Below are 20,819 nucleotides of genomic sequence, written 5' to 3' on the forward strand. Positions count from 1 at the left end.
CGCCAAGGCTAGCAGATCTGTAGAGTTGCAGCATAATAGACCGTTTGTGACAGACTTTTAAAGGTAAGAAGAAGTTTAAAGATTTATATTGCGGATATTATCAGTACATCTGATTCAAATTAACATGTGTATTAAAGGATGTCAGTGGATTATCCCTAAATTAGTAGATTTAGGGAACGTTTACAGATAACAGATAAAGCTAGGATACCAGATCAAGTTAGCAGCACACGTTGAACAGCCTTTTAATTGTAAATTCTGTTCTCTTAATGTCATTTCGTCCAACGTTGTTGAATTAGAGAAGAGGGTCTTCTAAAAAGGGATTGTATGCGGGGGTGGAGGGAGTTAAATATTAGATAAATATAACTTTGGTGCGTGTAAGAGTGAGTGTTTTTAGCAGAGCCATATTGTGTCCTTGTGATTATGTTGATTATTACCTGTCTGTATAATGTTGCAGCTCAGCTGATTTTGGATTGATGGCAAAGGGAGAGGGACTTAAGTGAGAGTGAAAACACAAGGTAAGTTTAATACTACTGTTTTATATAAGTAAGCATACTAAACATGTATTCTATCACTGTATTATATAAGTAATCTTGTTAGTAACCTACTGTATGGTAGGTGGAGGGGCAGTGATGTTACAGGTGGAGGAGCAAAACTGCAAGACTGCAAACTCACAAGACAGAGAAATCAAAGTTTGTTCTCCAGAGAAGAGGTTGATTTCACTTCATTTATTTCATATTTTCTAAAGATGTGGAAATGGCAACAAAAAAAAACTTGAGAGCTGCAACCAAGACAACTGTAACAACATGAGTAGAGAGCCACCAAGGTTTTTCAAGTCCATCTCTTACTCCATTTTGCCAACCCAAACTTCCAGGTACATGACGGGACACCTTGCTTGTTTTTGTTGTTTGCGCTCCTCTGGCTGGGTGCTGGCAGGTGGAGGGCAGTGATGTTGTTAGGTGGAGGGGCATTGATGTTACGGGTGGAGGGGCATTGATGTTAGCTGTTACACACCAGGCTCAAACTTAACACATTGCATCCTTCTTTGCAGTGTCCTTAATCCTGGAAGGGGAATCTGCAATTCCTGCAGAGTTTTGAAACCCGTTGGTCCGCACGCAAAGCAAATTTTTAAAGCCTTCTTAATTGTCTCCTTGCTCCATTTCATCCCCTTTGAGGTGAGTCTGCCTAATGCCTTAGGTTGGTCTTTTTAAAACGTTTTCTTATATTTGTTGTCACTAATTTTCATTGTTTTCTTGAGAGCTGCATTTTCCTTCCTGATTTTTCTTAGTGCAGACTTTGCTTTTTTGGTGATTCCTTCTTGGCTCTTTAATTTTCTCTTTAATTTTTTTAATAGATCTGTTTGACTGGCTGCTGGTTCCCTCGTATGCTGACTGGCTGCTGGTTCCCTCGTATGCTGACTGGCTGCTGGTTCCCTCGTATGCTGACTGGCTGCTGGCTGAGTGGGTGGTGTCCACCCTCCCTGTCTCTCCTCACTAGCCATGTCCTCTCTTTCTTCACCCTCACTTTCCTTTCTCTCAGTCTCCTCATCCCTTCTTCCCTCAATCTTTGAGACTAATGTAAGTAGAAGACATGGCACTGTAGATTTTCGAACATTTAAAATATTATACCACTTAAAAATAAGAAATATGACTTTTGTTACTAAGAGTTCATACTTATTATACCTGTGTCACCTTTCACACTATAGCTGTGATCATGAGCTATGGGCTTTGTAGATACAGGTCCCGGGGTGAATCGTGGTGCAGGGGCCCTTCTCTTTTTGACCACAGGGCGATGCACGAAGATGGTGGGTATAGCCTCTGCTCTCAGCCTAGTCTTGCCCTTTTTTGTCTTGACAAACTGGTCTGCATCAAAATGTGCCTGCGGAGTGACTTGAGGTTACTTCACACACAGAACAACTCAGTTTTGTCTGCCCACATACATATTCCATAGTGGTTGAATACACAGTATTAGGAAACACTTTATACTTACTGGACATGTTATACTCATTACATACTGTATATAAAATATGACCAAGAATGTGAGGCAACTTTATAGAAATTCATATCACATCTGTTACTGATGCCATTTGTCATACTTTGTTAAACTCACAAATAATAAAGTTCCATAACTTCAGTTGGGAACAAAGACCACACCTTATCTCCCCAAGGCAATTTCCCATCCAATAGGTGTGCTATATAGGTGTGTATAACCCTTTCTCCTGTCTGTTACTCCCTCTTTCAGCAAAAGAACCAGAGGGGGATTCAATGGAGCCTGAATACCTGCATTGAGACCCTCACCCTGCACCCTGAGTCTCAGCTCTGTGTTTTTCAAGCCTTTCCCTGTTTTTTTGTATTAAACAAAACATTAAGCTTTCCCAATGGTGTGGTTTTCGTTTTGTGAAAAAGTGCAAATGCAGTGTTTGTATATAATATCCTCACATATTTCTTTGCTGTTGGTCGTGAAATTGCTCCTGCTGACTTGAGCAAGCCATTTTTTCCTCCGCTCTGTGTCAGTGGGGAAGCCGTACATTCATACTCCTTTCTCGGAGCGATTTGAGCATCCCCAGGCAGCACAGCAAACCATGGTGGCGACTAGGAGGCAGCACAGCAAACCAGGACAACACGGAGGAAAAGGCACAGACAAACTGCATGATATGCTATTCAATTTTTATTGAATTCCATGTATTTGCAATGGATGTTCCTAAAACAACACATTTAACATCATCATCATGCTGCTGTTGCTGCTGCTGCTGCTAGTCCTTTGATAGTCACCTGTCGGTCTCCTGTCCTTTCTGAAAGCCATAAAGATGACATTAGTCATTTAGATAACTTGTGTCCTCAATTACCATGGGATTACTGAAACTACCATGAATTTAAGAAAATGGTAGAAATGAATCTAATCTGAATTTTGAAGCATTCCTTTAGATCGCCTCCCTCTAAATATATCAAACATTAGAAAGTGATGCTCCTGACTACCATACAAGTTTAAGAAGATAATATTGGTTTTAAAGAATTCAAAGCTATAAACAGCAACAGCCTCTTTAACCAAGGCACTGTTAGCCTAACATGTAAACTAGTTTTTCACACTAATCCTAATATTATCACTTAATATTAGCAAATTCTATTTTATTTTTTAAAACATATTGATGTAAATACATACACATATCGATTTGTTTTATAAATATTGCAAATCAAAACCTTTATTCACTAATAATTACCAAAAATCGTAGTTCTATCTCCTGTTATCAATGCATTCACATTGCCTGCCATGAACTTCCGGGGAACGATCCTCGTCTGCATGAACCACGTGACGATAACCGTTTTTGGACTTCCGCTGTCGTAACTCTTCTATCTATACGGCGCTGATAAAAACATGTTCTTACCCAATATCAAGCCACAATTATTGCTTTTATTTTAAATCGTATAATTTCGGACTTTTGTTTCCGTCTGTGAGGGAAATAAATGGGGCTCAGAGCCTCAGAACACTGAAATCTGTATTTTTTAAATATTTTTTTCTTCTAATTTGTTATTCTTTTCCAAATAACACACTGTTATTTACTCACCAATAACACACAATTATCCTTGCTTTTATTTATTGGTTTAATTCCATAATCTCTGGCTTTTTTGGCGTCCTTCAGGAACTGAATTTCAAAATAAAAATAACCGGAAATAGACGTAGGCATTTCGAGCGATTACCCAAGATCCTCAGCTATGGTTTAAGCTCGCTGATTGGATGGTTTAGCCGCAATGTATGGTGGGATTTGGTGTTTATATGATATGAAATCGGGAAAACATTTTAAAAGAATAAAAGAATACTTAATTCCGAGTGTTCTTGCTTTTCTCTTTGAAAGTCATCACATAGCGGCATTGTAATACACGGTTCGGCTGCATTACATATTACAGATCTGCCGTAGTTCTTTATTTATAGAGCCCTGATGAGAAGACCTTTGGAAAAACTGGAAGAAATGCCGCCGAAACTGAATACTTAACGTGAATCATAAATATATCAACAATTAAACAACATCTTCAATTTCTCTTCACACAATACGTCTCCTTGCAGTATCAACCTTAATTCGGCGGACTTTTATATTTGATCTAATTCGTAGATAGGTTATATTTACACCATAACGGTGCACAGCTGATATAAAAGGACTTTGATTTTCTTTGAATATAAGAATGTAAATACTGAGTCTGAAATAGTATAGCAATATGCTATAAAATTATGTGAAAACATGAATAAGACTACACATCTTCAGATGTTGTACATACATAAGTGTCCTACACTAATAATACAAAGTTATTATAGCTGTGTGTACCTTGTGTGCACCGCCTAGTGGTTAAAGCACGTTATTTAATTATTGTTTTTATGTGTTATATTTGATTAAAAAAATATTAAGAGTACATACTTTCATAGGGGGAAAGTAGAAGGTCTGTGATAGAAATATAGAATCTAAAAAATCAAGAAGATACTGTAAGTGATCTCTACAATAAAACAGTTTAGAGCAGGATGTACAAAGATATTAATATGAGGAGGTGCAAAACAGAAAAACAAATTAACCTTTATTTAAACATTAAATAATACTTTAGATTAAGGTCCTCTTTTAAATAAGAAAAACACTTTGGGGGTATCTACAGATAAATATTAAGCCTGACAAAGTACTTTACGTCTAATATATTGCTTTCCTGCAATGTTAACTATGTTGAAGCACTTATTTTAGCTGATATTATACATATGAATTATACTCTTATGTATGTAGATAGTATAAGAAATGTGCAGAATATGACAGTTTAATGGTGGAGGTACAAACAAATATTGATAGATGTCTTGTAATGTGCTGTTGAGGAACCTGTGACCCAAGATTTTCATTCATTGCATACACCGTAGTTGTGTATATGATAAGTCAATAACCTTTGAAAATCTTGAAATCTTGAAAGGGATGTGCAAAATAGCCATTATACAGTCTTTAATTAACTATTAGTAGAGAATAACGAGTACTGAATATACTTTATTACTCGTTTCCATTCATGTCAATTGCAGATAAATGTTTAGTCTTCTCAAGCACCAACTATCAAATATCTCTCCTGATTGTTGGCACTTGGCAATCAGGTTAACCTCTGTATTGTGGAGTAGAATTACAAAGTAACAATGAGCTGTCACGTGGGTATATATTCATGCTGCGCATTATGGACACAAGCGATTTTCACCCATTTATTAATTATATGTTTTACATTTGATAACACCAATGTGTTTAATACTGGCAACTTCTAATTGTGGGAAAAACGAAAACGTTCAGTAGAGACGTCCCATGGAACATTTTGCGAAACACAATGGCCAGCACCTGTAGTTCTGGGGGGGGGGGGCGTTCGATTCCAGTTTTGGATAGTCTGGCGTGGTTTTGTTCCATTTCAAACAGCTGTTTGACGCTCGGCGTAACCTTGGCACACTGCCACTCCAACATCCAATCCCAGCACTTGAAGATTAATCACGGGGACTGTAGTCCTAAACGATAGCTGGGGATTATGGGTAGTGTAGTGTTTTCGGCCATCTTAAACTCCTAGAGGCCTACGTCTATTTCCGGTTCTTTTTATTTTGAAATTCAGTTCCTGACGGACGCCAAAAAAGCCAGAGATTATGGAATTAAACCAATAAATAAAAGCAAGGATAATTGTGTGTTATTGGTGAGTAAATAACAGTATGTTATTATGCGTGAGACTTGAGAGCTCTGTTGATGTGCACATTAGCATAATTACTAGCTAGCCGCTAGCTGCTAAATGCCGCCTCGTTAATATCAAATCCATCATAATAACAAATCATTACCATGCTGTCATGAACATGCGGTGCTGTTACGTGTACGCAAATTGACGTGCTTGATGTGAACGAGCATTTTGGTTAAAGTTGCGCATGCGCTATGAGCACACATACGGGTACTTCTCAGGCATGCCGGGTAATCTGTGACGTTTTGCTCTCTCAAAAGTTGGGACATTTTATCATCATGCGCCAATGAGCAACTCTCATAGGAATGAATGAGGCCCCGCCTCCCACGCTGTATCCAGTTCTTATTATACATCCATGATGGTAAACCCGAACACATATGGTACCGACACCGGACCGACGCAGTAAAGCTCTACACCGTCTAACAGCAGACATGAAACAATAATTCAAAACAAGACGTAGCCTATAGACATGCAAACATGCCGCAAGCTCACCCATCAGCTATGACTTCCCCCTCCCCACTGAGCTCGGTTTAATGTGCATAACTTTGGGCAAGGTTCATAGTTTTAAATATTGTAAATCAAGCAACTGCCGGACTTAAGCTCTACAAATACTCACAGTATAAAAACATGCTAAACACAAGTCAATCAATATAAACTCACCTTATGATTTTCATGGCTTTATCCTAGCTAACACCAGTGAGTGACAATGTCTACAAATTGACAGTGTATTTACGTTGCTCGTTGCAACGGCAAATGTGAACTCTGCTTTTTGCAAACAATGCGTCTTGTGATAACCTGTAACTATGACGAACATTTGATGACATTAAATAACTTTTACCTTGGAGAGATGTTCTTGGGAAAGAACCAGCTTACTCCTCCGATGCGGGAAGAAAATATGGTAGAACCCCTCCCCCCCTCCTTTGTTTAAAAAAGAAAAAGCTTCACATTTTTAAAAATAAACATATTTTGCAATTTTTTTCTGCTTTAAATCTTGTCCATTAAAGTGCCATATTGTTCAGGTTCAATTACGAAACTATTAAAGTACGGGTTTGAGTCCAACCATATTAATTTTTGAATAAAATATTTGTAAATATGTAAAAGTAATCGGCTGCAGAGCAAGCTGCTGACGTATGTGCTCAGTGGGCGGAGTTACAGAGATAAACATAACTTTTTTTCTTATTTCTTAACATGATTGAGACTTATAGAACGTACAGCCCTCAAGATTAAAATAGTTCTACATGATTGATTCATGTTTCGATGAGAAACATTAATAAATGATGTCTCATATATTAACTGCATATTTGCAAATTGAACAACCCCACTTTCCCCTTTTTTTCAGTGCACCTGGACCCCCGAGGTGCACATACAATGCAAATAAACAACTCGATAAACACACTTTTGCTGATATTTGTTTTACTGCTGATGATGTTAAATAACATGATTGATTTCCTCTGTCTCAATGATGAAAGTTATAATAATAAAAGACATGAAGCTGCAGAGAGAGGATGGATATATGCTTCTACTTTGTGATAAGATGAAAATACAAAATTAAAATGGTTTTAACCATTATTTCCAACATGTGTACATAAGCAGTGGAATAATAGGATATCTCTAGGTCATTAAACTGTCTTGAGTTCAGTTTAATTTTATTAATACAAAAAATAGGTCATTGAAAATGTTTCTTGTATGTAATCTTATTTACCTGGCCATCGTCTCTTTATTTCATCACTAACTGAGCCACTGCCGGAGAAAGTGAGAGTGTGGAAGGAAGGAGGGACATGGAGGCAGAATGAGCAGAAATAAACACAAGGGTGGAAGTTGGACTTGACAATTCAGACGTTTGACATAAATAATGTCAACATCTGCTTCTGTTTTAAAATAAGGGCGAGTTCACTCCATATGCGAGAGAAAAAGTACAGGTACCTGCTGCTATGATAAATACATCATAGTACCAGTTACTAACCACATATCATCAAAACTATGTTCAAGAACAAAACTGTGTTCAAGAACAAAATCCTTTATTTCACCCAAAAGAGCCGTTGGTTTTGTGGCATGCAAAATAAGCACAACAAAAACACAAGATAAAAAGCCACACATGAGCAGCCGCATAAACAAGAGTAAAAACTTTAACACAGGAAGTACACAAGCAAGGGAAAAAAAGACCAAAAAAAAGAAAGCAAAGGAACTTTCTAAACTAAGCTAGAGGCAAGCAACATGGACCAAACATTGTATCTAGATGTGTCAATATTTTCTATGGAAAATCAACCCACCCATTGTCAAACATGTCGCCTTTGTGCTGCAGTCAACACCACCTCAAACAAGTCATCAGCGTGTTTGTTGCCTCCTATATTGGACTCCATCCTTGCCTGCTGCACATAAGACTTTCTTTATTGAGCAGGCAAGTGAGGCTGCTGGCTCATAGATGCTATCTGTTGTGTCAATGTCCTACTGGCTCTTTGAAGCTTGCCGTCTGGTCCTCTTCCTGCAGTTTCTCGGTTTCATGTTTATCCATCTCTACCTCCTGCAGTCTATCCCTCTAATGTATCCAAAAACCTCTGTGTCTCCTTTTCATTTGCCTCTTGCACGTAGCTCTTTTGTGCATGTTTCAAAATGCAGCAAACAGCTGTTAGCTTGACCAATGTGAGACTTCAGCATTTGCTATTTTAGTGGCAAACTATCTGTTCTTCTACGCACAAAATTCTTTATTCTTATTATTCCGCCCGTTATTCTGCCGGTCTTCGTCTCCCGCATTGAAATTCGCAGAAACTCCGTTCAAGCATCAAAACGTTCAGCTCGGTCGGGAATCGATTGCTATTACTTTCATCATTCATAACTTTCATAATTCCAGAGATACATCCCATAATTCATCCCATTTTTAACCATTGAAGTCAATGGAGAAATTCTTCAGACTTCAACAAATCTTCATGCGACTTCACTGCTAACTGTTCATCCATACTTTCAGTCAGAAACCTCATTCCAACTTTAAAATGTAACACATCTTTCTGACATTATTCGTGTAACACATTCCTGAGACATCATTTTTCAGGACAAACATAGGAAACATGTCCTAGCTTGAAAAATGACAAATAATTAAGCAACAATAATTAAACAAAATGCCTCTTGAGGGCATGGAGTGACAAAAACTTTCAACATGTCTCCATTAAAGCCCATTGTAATTTCAGGCTGATATTTCCTCACAGCAGCAGCCGCACGCCTTTAGTTAATCTGCCAAAAAAGCCACATTATTGACCCGAAAGTACACAAAAAGCACACTTCAGATACTCAAGGTCCTTGAGATGCTTCACGCTTTGAAATTTCACCGATATCTGTTACGGTTCTTCAACAAAACGTTCACATGTAAGAGGTTTATCTCTCGTTCAGAACAATGGAAACCTTTTTTCTCTGGACACCTCGTTAGCTCAAATATAAACACCTGTGTGGAACACGATGATGTCATAACTCCAACTGACATGCTCAGAGCAGCAGAGTTCAGATGATGGTTAATGGTCCTGCCCTCAACAGCTCTACGTCAATTATGGGGTGTCATCATATGCCGTTTCCATGGAAACGCATCCCTTGCCATAAAAGACGATGTCACTATACATGAACTCCTATGAAAATGTTCAAAAATTGCTCAAACTTCACATGTGTGCTAACAGTCCAGCCGTGAAGACATCTACGGGATAGTTTTGAGATTTATTCAACACAATGCTCGCCATGAAACACGGTTTTCTCATAACTTCAGTGAAAATACTCCAAACGGCCCAAAACTTCACAGGTTTGGTAATGATGCAGCCATCAACGCATCTAAGCGTATTATGGGGTGTCATCAAATGCCGTTGCCATGGCGACAGACCACTCGCTATGAAACACAATGTCGCTGTAAGTCCAAGGGACACGGTCCAATCGTCCCCCAATCTTCACTTGTATATCACCGGTCCATGCCTCAACAGCTCTAAGCCAAATCTGAGATCTCACCATATGCCGTTTCCAAAGAAACGCATCCCTCGCCATAAAACACGATGTCGCTATAATTCCTATGAACATTTTCAAAAACTGCTCAACCTTCACATGTGAGCTAACAGTCCAGCCGTGAAGACACCTACGGGACATGCCGTTGCCATGGCAACACAATGCCTGCCATTAAACACAGTTTTCTCATAACTTCAGTGAAAATGCTCCAAATGGCCCAAATCTTCACTGGTTTGGTAACGATGCAGCCATCAACGCATCTAAGCGTATTATTGGATGTCATCAAATGCCATTGGCATGGCGACAGATCATTCACCATCAAGTTAGTTTGAAAGTTTGCAGTTCAAATATTCTGCTGCTTTACCAAGCCTTTTTTACTTTCTTTTCTTCTCTCATCACACATTCAAGTATCATGTATTCATGTATCATTTCAATCTAAATTCTTCACTTTCTTCTTACACATTACATTTCAGCTTAGCAGTTTAGCGTCAGATTTTCAGCATAAAGCATTCCCACTTGCAATTTCTTCAGGAATTGCATTCTCCAGTTTAACCTGTGATTCAATCAGATGTGTTACCTGTCCAAACTTTAGATTAGAAGAAGCTCAATGCATACGTTTTATCTTATTTTATTACCTTTAGTTTTGCAGCCAGTTGCATCCCCAAAGGTATTTTCATAATCGCAAGCATGTCTAAGTCAAGTCACAGAAACTCTGAGTGATATAAATACATACATTTATAAGTAGGCCCACAAGTACCTGGTCTGAATAAAAAAAATCTATCTATCACATTACCACAAAAAATAGTGGTACTTGAGAGGAATCAAAACAAAACTATGATGTGAAGTGCCATTTATACTGCATGTTACTGTTGATATACAATATGAAAGATCATGGTTCAAAGATAATAATGAAGTAGCTCACAGCGTTTCCACAGGGACAGTCGCCTGTGTGAGGGGCCATAAGGGTTTTGTGTCAGCTGGCATGTTTTTCGCCCTTATTCAATGTTATTGTGTGGTTTATTATATATCCCCAAAATGCCAGGTTATAATATTAGTGTGTGTACTAATTTATCAGGGTAATTAGAGAATACCCTCAGGGGGCGGGTATGTAGAAACTTCATGTATGTGGAAGGTATTTGGGCGATGTCACACATCCCCCAACAGCACAGCTGTATAATTAAAATAATCTGCATTGTCATTGTGACCCTGATATCATTAGACACCATAATACGAGTTAAGACAGGAATATAGACAAATGTGAAAGCTATAAAAGGAGATCCGAACACAGACATAATTGAATCAGCCTGTCTTTCTCTTTCATGAATAGAGAGATGCGTTTTTCTTCACAACATATGTCATGCTCAGGTGCTGTACCTAATCACTGAAACAGAAATGAGCAAATTCTAAGCAACAGCTGCATCAAAGCTTGATTAAGAATTAATGTATGCCATAGAGGTTAATTGCTTTAAAATTATAAGTAAATTATTGACAGGAGTACAAATGTATTCACCCCCACTGTTCCACCTACAGGAGGCCAACATTGTTTTCAACTTCCATGGACTACTACAAATATTTTAAATATAAACACATTATTATGTATTAATTGAATAGACAACTGTTGCATAATCGAGCCTGTCAATGAGGAAAAGTCTGGACATTCGGATTTAGATTTAAGATTTTGTTTAGCTTTGTGGTAGACTGATGCTAGGGGAGTTTATGTCATGTTTTAGTGTTAGCAGAAGTCTGTGTGTATCCATGGAGCATTTGGCCTTCAATATCTCTCTCATTTATCTGATTGTAATAAGTATTGATTAAAAGTGTTTGTGTCTAGACCCTGCCCACACATACTAGAACAAACTGGAGATTAGATTATAGACTGATTGTGGTTCAACAATACACAGGATGGTGTCCTGTAGCCATCAGTTAATTAATGTTGGCTAATCATTGATTCATACTGTAGTCTATCCTGCTTTGCACTGACAGTGTAAGTCACCATGGAATTAGGTAAGGCATTAATCTTAACAATATTTAAATGATACTGCCACAAATCCTCTCAGTGTGTTTTTATCAAGATTACCTTTGGTTGGTTGGTAATATCAGTGCTAGAAATGATAATACAACCTGCTATTTTAATCTTAAAATAAGCATAACAACATCACCACAAGAATGCTGAGCTCAAACGTGTGCTGGGTTTTATCAACATTATTTATTTAAGGGTGCATTAAGTAAGGAGCTCATAATAAACTGCTCTTAAATTATTCACATCCATAATTTATTTGTGGTAAGTGTAGAATCCGTGCCTCTTCTGGTGATTCATACCAACAATTGACTGATGCTCGGTAAACGTTTTAGAAAAACGACGGTTTCATACTCCTGGTGGAGTTTTATTCAGTCTGAAGTCTCCATTTCACATTCTTACTCTCAAATCAAGTGTTCAAGGCGGCTCAAGAGGATGCAGCTCGAGTTAAGCATTATTTTTAGGGCTATTACTCATGAACAGCTCCTCAAGTGCTTTTTTTCAGACATTGCTTTGCAGACAGACACACTTTAACTGCACCGTTGTTATACCTCACTCTCAATGTCCTAGCTATATACAGTATACACTTATAAATCCCTGTTGATATAATTTCTTGCAGCATATACTATGTTTTTTCATAGCACAAAAATGACAGATGTAACACATAACATTAATGATGGGTCAGTTCATATTAGGTGTGTTACAATGGCCTGAGAATGAAAATACCTTCGTGGAATGGAGCCATTATTTATGTTATTAATTACAGCAGTGTTTGACAAGTCAAAATGTGTGCTGTGCCGCTGAGAAAGGTCTACTATATCCAGACTGTCACACAACACCCGCATCTGTCACTACATTGCTTTGTCCTCACAGATTGGTTTTGTTCGCAAAATCCAGAAATTGTTAACATCTCGGGCAAAGCTTTATTTTAAGATAACCTTTTTACCTGTACAGTACAATGCTCAGCGTGGTACCCTTAAGATGATGTTAACTTACAAATAACTATGTTATCAATTGTTATTCGAGGCGAATGCACTTTGTCCTGAATTAACCTAGTAGTTTAAACATAACCGTGTCATTTTTTGTATTAGTTTTCTTTCAATTTACAATCCCACACATATTTGAAAGTGGTAACTATGATCTGGAAGGTGAAACATGTCCCTTGAAATGCAGTTTAGTTGTATGGGAATGTAGTTTTGTAGGAGAAAGGTTTGCAATACAAGACCCAACTGCTTGGAACATCATTCATAAACTAGTCCAGTGACTCAAACCTTTTTCAATCATGTACCCCCTTTGAAAAAAAAATTCAGCCAAGTACCCCCTGATCAGCGCAAAAAAGATTTGTTAGGGACAAAATGCCTATACAAAGAGGTACAGTACAGCGCTGCACCATCAGTGTATGATTTATTAAAACAACAACATTGTAACTGAGAAACACTTAAATGCTACATTTAAAATGTTTACAATCCATCACTAAATTCATGGCAAACCAATTTTAACATCATGCAATAACACTCAGACGACATTAGTTGCATTGAACTGATCTTTTTAATAAGTTGTACTTACAATTTAGTAAGAAACATGGGCTTGTGCTTCACTGAGGATCTTTGTCATTCTGAAAGGGAGGCTAACTGCATTTATTACATTTCGTGTTTTGATATGTGTAACTCTAGTCTATTAATATAAAATCCACACTGCTCAAACTTTGTTACTTTTCCTAAAATTGGTATATTTATCTTTTTTTTCTCCCTTTTTTTTCATTAACATAAAATGAATCTCACGTACCCCCTGCAGTACTCCAACGTACCCCTAGGGTTCCGCGTATCCCAATTTGAATAAATTGCTATTGGGAATGCTTTATACTGAAAAGCTTACGCTGAATTGCTATGCTGAAATGTAATGTGTAAGAAGAAAGTGAAGAATTTAGATTGAAATTATACATGAACACTGGGGGCTTGAATGTGTGATGAGAGAAGAAAAGAAAGTGAAAAGGCTTGGAAAAGCATCAGAATATTTGAACTGCAAACTTTTGAACTAACTTGATGGTGACTGAGACATACCTAAACCTAACCCTAACATTTTAAAGTTGGAATGAGGTTTCTGAGTGAAAGTATGAAGGAACAGTTAGCAGTTGAAGTTGCATGAAGATTGCTCAAGTCTGAAGATTTTCTCCATTGACTTCAATGGTTAAAAATGTGATGAATGATGGGATATATCTCGGGAATTCTGAAAGTTATGAATGAGAAAAGTAATAGCAATCGATTCCAGACCGAGCTGAACATTTTGATGTTCGAACAGAGTTTCTGCGATGTGGAATGTGGGAGAAGAAGACCGGCAAAATAACAGGCGGAATAAAATTAAAGAATTTCGTGCGTGGAATAACAGATAGTTGGAATGCTGTTATCAGCATTCCCACAAAATAATAGCCACATCAGGTGAGGCAATGTGGGGCCTATCCCTGTGTTTTGTTGACATTCACAGTGTCTGAGCTGAAGGTTTGGTTGACTCACCAAGGTCCAGGATTCAGGTCAATGCTCTGATCTCAAAAGGTTTCACTGGACCAGCTCAGTCTTTATCCATATTTCACTTCCCATGTAGATCTGCCATCATTAAGTTATTGACATCTGTGCCTTTCCTCAAAATGTCTTCCATGAAACCAAAATGGCCTCTGCCACAGGTGTTTCCAATCAAGGTAATTAAGATTGATTAGCCTCAGCTTAATATGACTGAGTTTATGTCTACCTTTTGTCATGTCCTATAAACACAACTGAAATTAATTTAATTAATATTTGTTTGTGGTGCTGCTGTTTATTACATTCATTTTAAGAGTTCAATTAAAACAAAAAACAACAGTCAGTTAGAATTTTCATCCGATGCACACTAGTTTAGGGCCTGGGAAGTTTGTGATATTACTTCAGAGTTAGCTCACATGAAGTAGTTTCCCAATATGGTGTTCATTTTTTGTGTATTCAACCACTTAACTTTGGGCGTACTGGAAGTAGCCCAATGGTTTAAGTATAATGAGTCTGTTGTTTGAATAACTATTTTATCTCCCATTATGTGCATATTTAAGTGTGCAGGGGTTGGTTTAATTTGTTTCATTGTGCTACAATGCAAGTAAATACCATTGAGCTTGCTTTTAATTGTTCTCAAGCTAATTTCTTTACATACGAAAGTGAATTTATTCTGTCATTATTTTAAACCTGTTTCACCTTTCTGGCAGAGAATGGTTAAAAACCACATGGCAGAGACCTCGGAGACAGAGTAGCAACTAGCAGTATAATGGAAATGAAAGAAAAGTTTCTGAAAAAGAAAATGTGTTCTTTAGAGGATGGAGAAAATGTGCAAAGTCAGACTTGAAGAGGGTTTTCCTGAGGGCGGCTGGGGAGATATGCCCTGTGTGCCCTAACAGGGAAAGACCCCACTGACACCACAACTCTGTCGACTATACTGGAGAATACAGAGAGCTTTTCATGTCAGAAATAGCCTCAATCAACATTGATTGAACTTGTTTAGCAATGGCAATTCATTTAAAAGTCATTATAATTTAGAGTGTATGTCTCGGTAAAAGCATCTGTGGCTATTGCAACATTTCATATTAGTGATTTTATATTTGTACTTTATCTAAAATGATACACACAAGTCAACGCACTGGTTTCCATGTAAGCCAGCACACCAAGGGCTTCTCCAAACATTTCCACAAATCTCTGTGATACAGCACCGTAATCTCTCTCATTATGATAATTCACGCCTTGATCCACGCATGATTTCCTTAAATATTTATTGAACCATGTTTGAAAGAGCAAGAACAAAGCTTTCACTCATGCATTTACTAAAGTTAACAAATGAACTGGAGGCTACTGGTGAATCATGCCGTCGTGTACAATATAATTTGCATCGCATAATAAAGTGGAGTTATCCATGGCTGTAAATTCACAAAACCTAATAATGAAAAAGGAACGAAAGAAAAAATAGATATTTTTGGCTTTTTGTGGTAGTTATTTCATTAGTGTTTTGGTGTAAAATCAGATATACAGGATTGACACATGGACTATCAGAAAGAAAAATACAAAAACCTATTACTGGTCAAAGTGACATTTCACTGCCACAAACTATTTACATGTCAGATTTCAGACTGTATAGTTTATCAAAGCAGTTTAGGGCAGGAGGGGAAATGTCACATTCAGTTCATTCATCAAACATTAACCTTGATATTCTCCACATTGGTTGAAAGCTTAGTTCTGCCTGCACAAACTCACACAGGCATCAAAGTAGTTCAAAAAATAATTCAAAATGATATCTGTTCTGGCTCCGCCAATTATTATATATTTTGTGTGTTATAGTGACTCCTTCTGGTGACTTCTCGTAATGCATGAAGCAGTTATTTTTAGTTCCCATGTGACAGGAAGTTAGCCTGAGACATTTCAGAATAGCATATGTGCTCCAGCTAAGGTGATGTCTGTTCATCCTATGCCATCCATCTAGTGATGGAAAAATGAAGCTTTGAATGAAGCGTCGAACCACTTGGACAATTGTGTCGGAAATAGGTTCCTTTCTCGAAGCTTCAGTTACAGCGACCTCTCCTGGCGAAGTGCAAGGCTGGAGTGGGTTTAACGTATATTTGCCTTGAAAAATATTCTATGCACGCAGCACACACACAATAAGACTGAATATCATGTTCTATTTGCAATTAAAGATTGATAATTGTGTTTATTGGGTTATTGAGAAGAGACTAGAGAGTGCTAGAATTTTTTTGGGTAGAGAGGGCCTTTTATCAGTCATTAAAGTATTAAAGTTGAAAAGCAATGATTAAAAGTTTAACTCTTCTAGACTTTGAACCAGCTGCGCAGAGGACATCACTCCATCCTGGCCGCCGGCTCTATCCACTGGACTATCTATTCCTCATTGAAGTGTTTTTATATTACTCATTTTCTTTTTGTTCACAACCTTCCACATTTCGAAGTGTTTCACGAGCCAGAACGACCTATTTTTCTTCCTGGCTTGCTCTATAATGATCCAATTCAAATGCAATGCCAACAACAACAACAATTCAACAGCAACAACGCAAATTACGACAACAACCCACACATTGCTTAGAGCGGTTATAAAGTGTGGGAGGGCTCAAATTTGAAACTGTTTCAACCTGTCACCTGTCAGAATCGAGGCGAGGCAGTGCATTGAATCACCTGATTGGACGGCGAACCAGTGAGTTGATTCATTCAGGAAATGAAGCAGTTGCTGGTTCGGACGTCACATGTCACGTGATTTGAAGCAGTTGCTGCTTCGGACGTCACATGTCACGTGATTTGAAGCAAGCTTCGAAGCACTGCTTCTATGGAATTGGAAGTCCAGGGTTGAAGCTCCGTTCGAAGCTTCAGTGTCAAACTGCCATCACTACATCCATCATTCATAGCCCTTGAGAAGGCATTTCCTGTAAGTTTTTATATTTCTACTATAGGGCTGTCAGTCAATTAAAATATTTAATCGCGATTAATCTCATGATTGTCCATAGTTAATTGCGATTAATCGCAAATTAATCGCAAATTTTTTATCTGTTCTAAACAAGCGGCAAAGTGCCGGGTTATGGCTAGAAAGGATCCGTCTAGTGTAAAACTCTCGCGAGAGTTTGGCTGAATGTCACGTGGCTGAATGTTTACGTTTGGCAGGCAGCCTTTCAGTTACGATCGTTAACATCAGTTGGCCACAGTAAAGATGTGTTTCCGAGACGCTCCGATTACAACGAGAGTTACAACGAGAACGTGACGTCATATTTACACTAGACGGATCCTTTCTAGCCATAACCGAAGAGCCGACGCTAATGCGGAAGTGCCTCAAACTGCAGTTCATCTAGTGGCCAGTAGGAGCAGTCTGCAGAAGGGAGCAATTTCCAAAGACCCCAATGTTAAAATGCCCAACTTTAGAGCAGAATTAAACATGCTTACATCGTGGTTCAAAAAACCATATTCTCTGTATAGTTAGATCCCCCCTTCATGAATATGGATTGGGGGGGTGAATTTTTTCTCAAGTCATCTGTTTAATTAATATTAAGCCTTAAAGCTTTTGCATAAATTAGGACGTGGTCACTTTGATGGATATGTAAATGCCTCACTGTCAGCTAACAGCAATTTGTCCACTCTGAGAGGCTACAACCATACTAACGTTAGTTAGTTGTAGTTACTGTAGTTGACCCTTTAGCTTTAGCCGTGTTCGTGGTGATTGTGCCTTTTAGGGAATATTGTTACAAATACCAGACAATTTAAATGTTGTGCTGTGCGCTTGAATGTACTAATAGAACTTCCAAGAAGTCTAAAATGATAATATTATACATGTCCCCTTCGCAGGTGTTTGTGTGCTTGGTAGCTTAGCTTGTTACGGTACGTCTACACTACAGGTATCAAAAAATGCTTTCAACGCTTCGCCCATTCACTTGAATGGGGTGACGTAGAAGATGTTTAATCTTCGCCGAACTGCATTGTGGGGAGCATGGCTTTGCAAGCATCACGAGCATCTATCGGCATCAAAAGTTGAACAATGTTCAACTTTTGAGGCTCGATGCTTGGCATCAGCCAATCAAATCCCGTTTATGCAAATCCCGCCAGTGCAAGCTCAGCCAATCAAACCGCGTGCAAGCTGGGAGAGCCAGACCGCAGTTCATTTCCTCATATTCCAAACGAGATATTACGGTAGCAAATCACCCGGTTCTTTACGACCGGAACTATTTACCGGGATACAAACCGGAGGAACCAGGCATGGAGGGAGGTGGCAGAGACAGTGGGTGAAACTGATCGTTATTTCGCCTGTTTGGAGAGTTTATATCCAGTTTACTTCGTTTTAACATTGCTATTGCTTTGTATGTCGGGGGCGGGAGATTCATGTGATTGGTTGTTCGCAAACAATCGCCAAGCTTCAGACACGCCCAGCTTCAGGATTTTTTCATGCCTGTAGTGTAGACGGGCCGTTACTTATTAGCCAGCTAAGGACGTAACCCTTTATACTATATACATTTTAGTTTATGATTCAGCCTTGGGTAAGACTTTTATAGTCTATGCCTGGCTATGACGCCCATAATGCTAAACAGGAGCAAATGTTAATAAGGGACCCAATTATCCCAGTGGTGGCCGCCGGAGCTAACGGAGCCGCAGGGGGCTAGCTCCAGCCGGCGTCCCGGAGCTAGCCCACTGCGGCTCCGTTAGGTCCGGGGCCCGGGCGGTGGAGTCCGTCTTTTCTTAACGTGTGAATGACAAGCATTAAGAATAACAAAACATAGCTAATTCTCTTGCAGATTGTCTCATTTGATTATGAATGTAACGTTTATATAGGGGAACTACACTGTTAGCAGTAACTTGGTATGCACGTATTTCATGTTAGCTTAGCTTTTTAGCCTGAGCTAGCTGTTTACTTCCAGTTCGGAGGCAGTAGGTCCCGCCTCTTTGCCCTTATTTGGAGCGGGCGGGATTAGACTCTGACGTCGCTGTCAAGCCGTTAGTGGCCGACTCCGCCTGCTAAGGGCTTCTCGGCAACTCTGCAGAATCCTATGGGTGACGTCACGGACACTACGTCCTAAATGTACCGAGGGATATTTTTCAAGTTTTTAATACTCTTATCATCATATGAGTGGACAAACATGCTTTATGCAAATGTTTGTTTGTCATTTGAACAATGACAAATATTCTCATGAATATTCTCAACACAACAACCTCTGAACATTAAAAATATCCGCCTCAATTCAACCTGGAACCTCTCTCATAGTGTGTGTGTGTGTGTGTGTGTGTGTGTGTGTGTGTGTGTGTGTGTGTGTGTGTGTGTGTGTGTGTGTGTGTGTGTGTGTGTGTGTGTGTGTGTGTGTGTGTGTGTGTGTGTGTGTGTGTGTGCGCGCGCGCCTCAAGGCATATGTTCGAACAGGAGCTGCCTGGATGCTGCAATCATGTTGCGCGCACTATCCGTGCTGAGTGCGCTGACTTTTCGTACAATGTCCCACTGTCTGGCTACCTGTATAAAGTCAAGTGGTCGGCGCAGTTGTCGGCGAAATGCCGCTCCTCTGTTTTCATTGAAACAGCTCTTTGTATCCGTTAGCGCAGCTAGCTAGCACCAGATGCTAACAACAACAATACACGTAAGGTGTGCGCGTTCTCCCTCGCGCCACACATACACCTCCCGGTCCTCCCGATGGCCAGTCCGGGCCTGCCGGTGAGCGTGGAAGTGTGGCCTGCCACAAGCGGGCGGCAGGAGCGGGGCTGTTAGCATCAGCTTGTAGATGGTATTTTAAACTTGATGCGCTCTGAAACTACGGGGCGGCAGAGGAAAAAAAATACGTATGCGTTAATCGCGTTAAAATAATTAGTGGCGTTCATTTTTTTTTGCGTTAACGCGTTATTAATTTGACAGCCCTAGTTTATACATTATATATCTTTACCTTGAGTGCGTTATTGTGATCATTGATCCCAGCTGACATTTTGTAGTTGCTGGATATGCAATACAACCTAAACATTGCATCTGTACTTTGGCACTGACCTAATTTCATGCCGTCTTGGATATCTATCTATGTAATTATTATGTCATGTAGTTGATATTTACAATTGCTCTCGTTTCTGTATTCCTTCAGTTTCACACTGCTTGCTTGAGTTTTACTGTGTGACAGTGTTTATCTCGCTGGTTAACCGAGAAGGAGATTTCGGCGAGGCCAGTATAATATCCAAATCACGTGTATGGAAGATAGCAGCATATCCCCTTATCGATCTGAGAACGATGTCATTTACAGAGGTTTTTCAGACAAAAATAAAAAGGTACAGCACATTTTCTTTCCTTGGAATGAAACAATTAGTGAATCCTATTATAATATTTGTAATTAATTATTTGACAGTGGCTAATACCAGAACATGTAAATTGCCTTTGTTCTTAAACGGCTTTTAAAATTAGGATTGCTGTTAGATGCATTCACTGTAAGCAGTCTTATATGGGCTCAGAATAGTCTCATAATACACACATGCACACAGAAGGATTCACACTTGTATTTCATGATGTGCAAAAGGATCCACACTTGTATTTCCGGATCCACACTTGTGTTTTTCAATGCACACACAAATGTGTTCCGTTTCATATACATGTAAATAAAATCCAAA

General features: G+C 38.9%; 1 long non-coding RNA gene across 1 annotated transcript; it reads left to right on the forward strand.

Annotated features, from left to right (window-relative positions):
• The first annotated feature begins 331 nt into the window (after positions 1-331).
• Positions 332-2,370, forward strand: LOC307013226. Its single transcript, XR_013800898.1, has 3 exons — positions 332-515; positions 616-1,801; positions 2,239-2,370. It is a non-coding gene; the product is annotated as an uncharacterized lncRNA (long non-coding RNA).
• The last annotated feature ends 18,449 nt before the right edge of the window (positions 2,371-20,819 follow it).

Source organism: Notothenia rossii, assembly GCF_949606895.1.
Source record: "Notothenia rossii genome assembly, chromosome: 1".
Taxonomy (NCBI): Eukaryota; Metazoa; Chordata; class Actinopteri; order Perciformes; family Nototheniidae; genus Notothenia; species Notothenia rossii.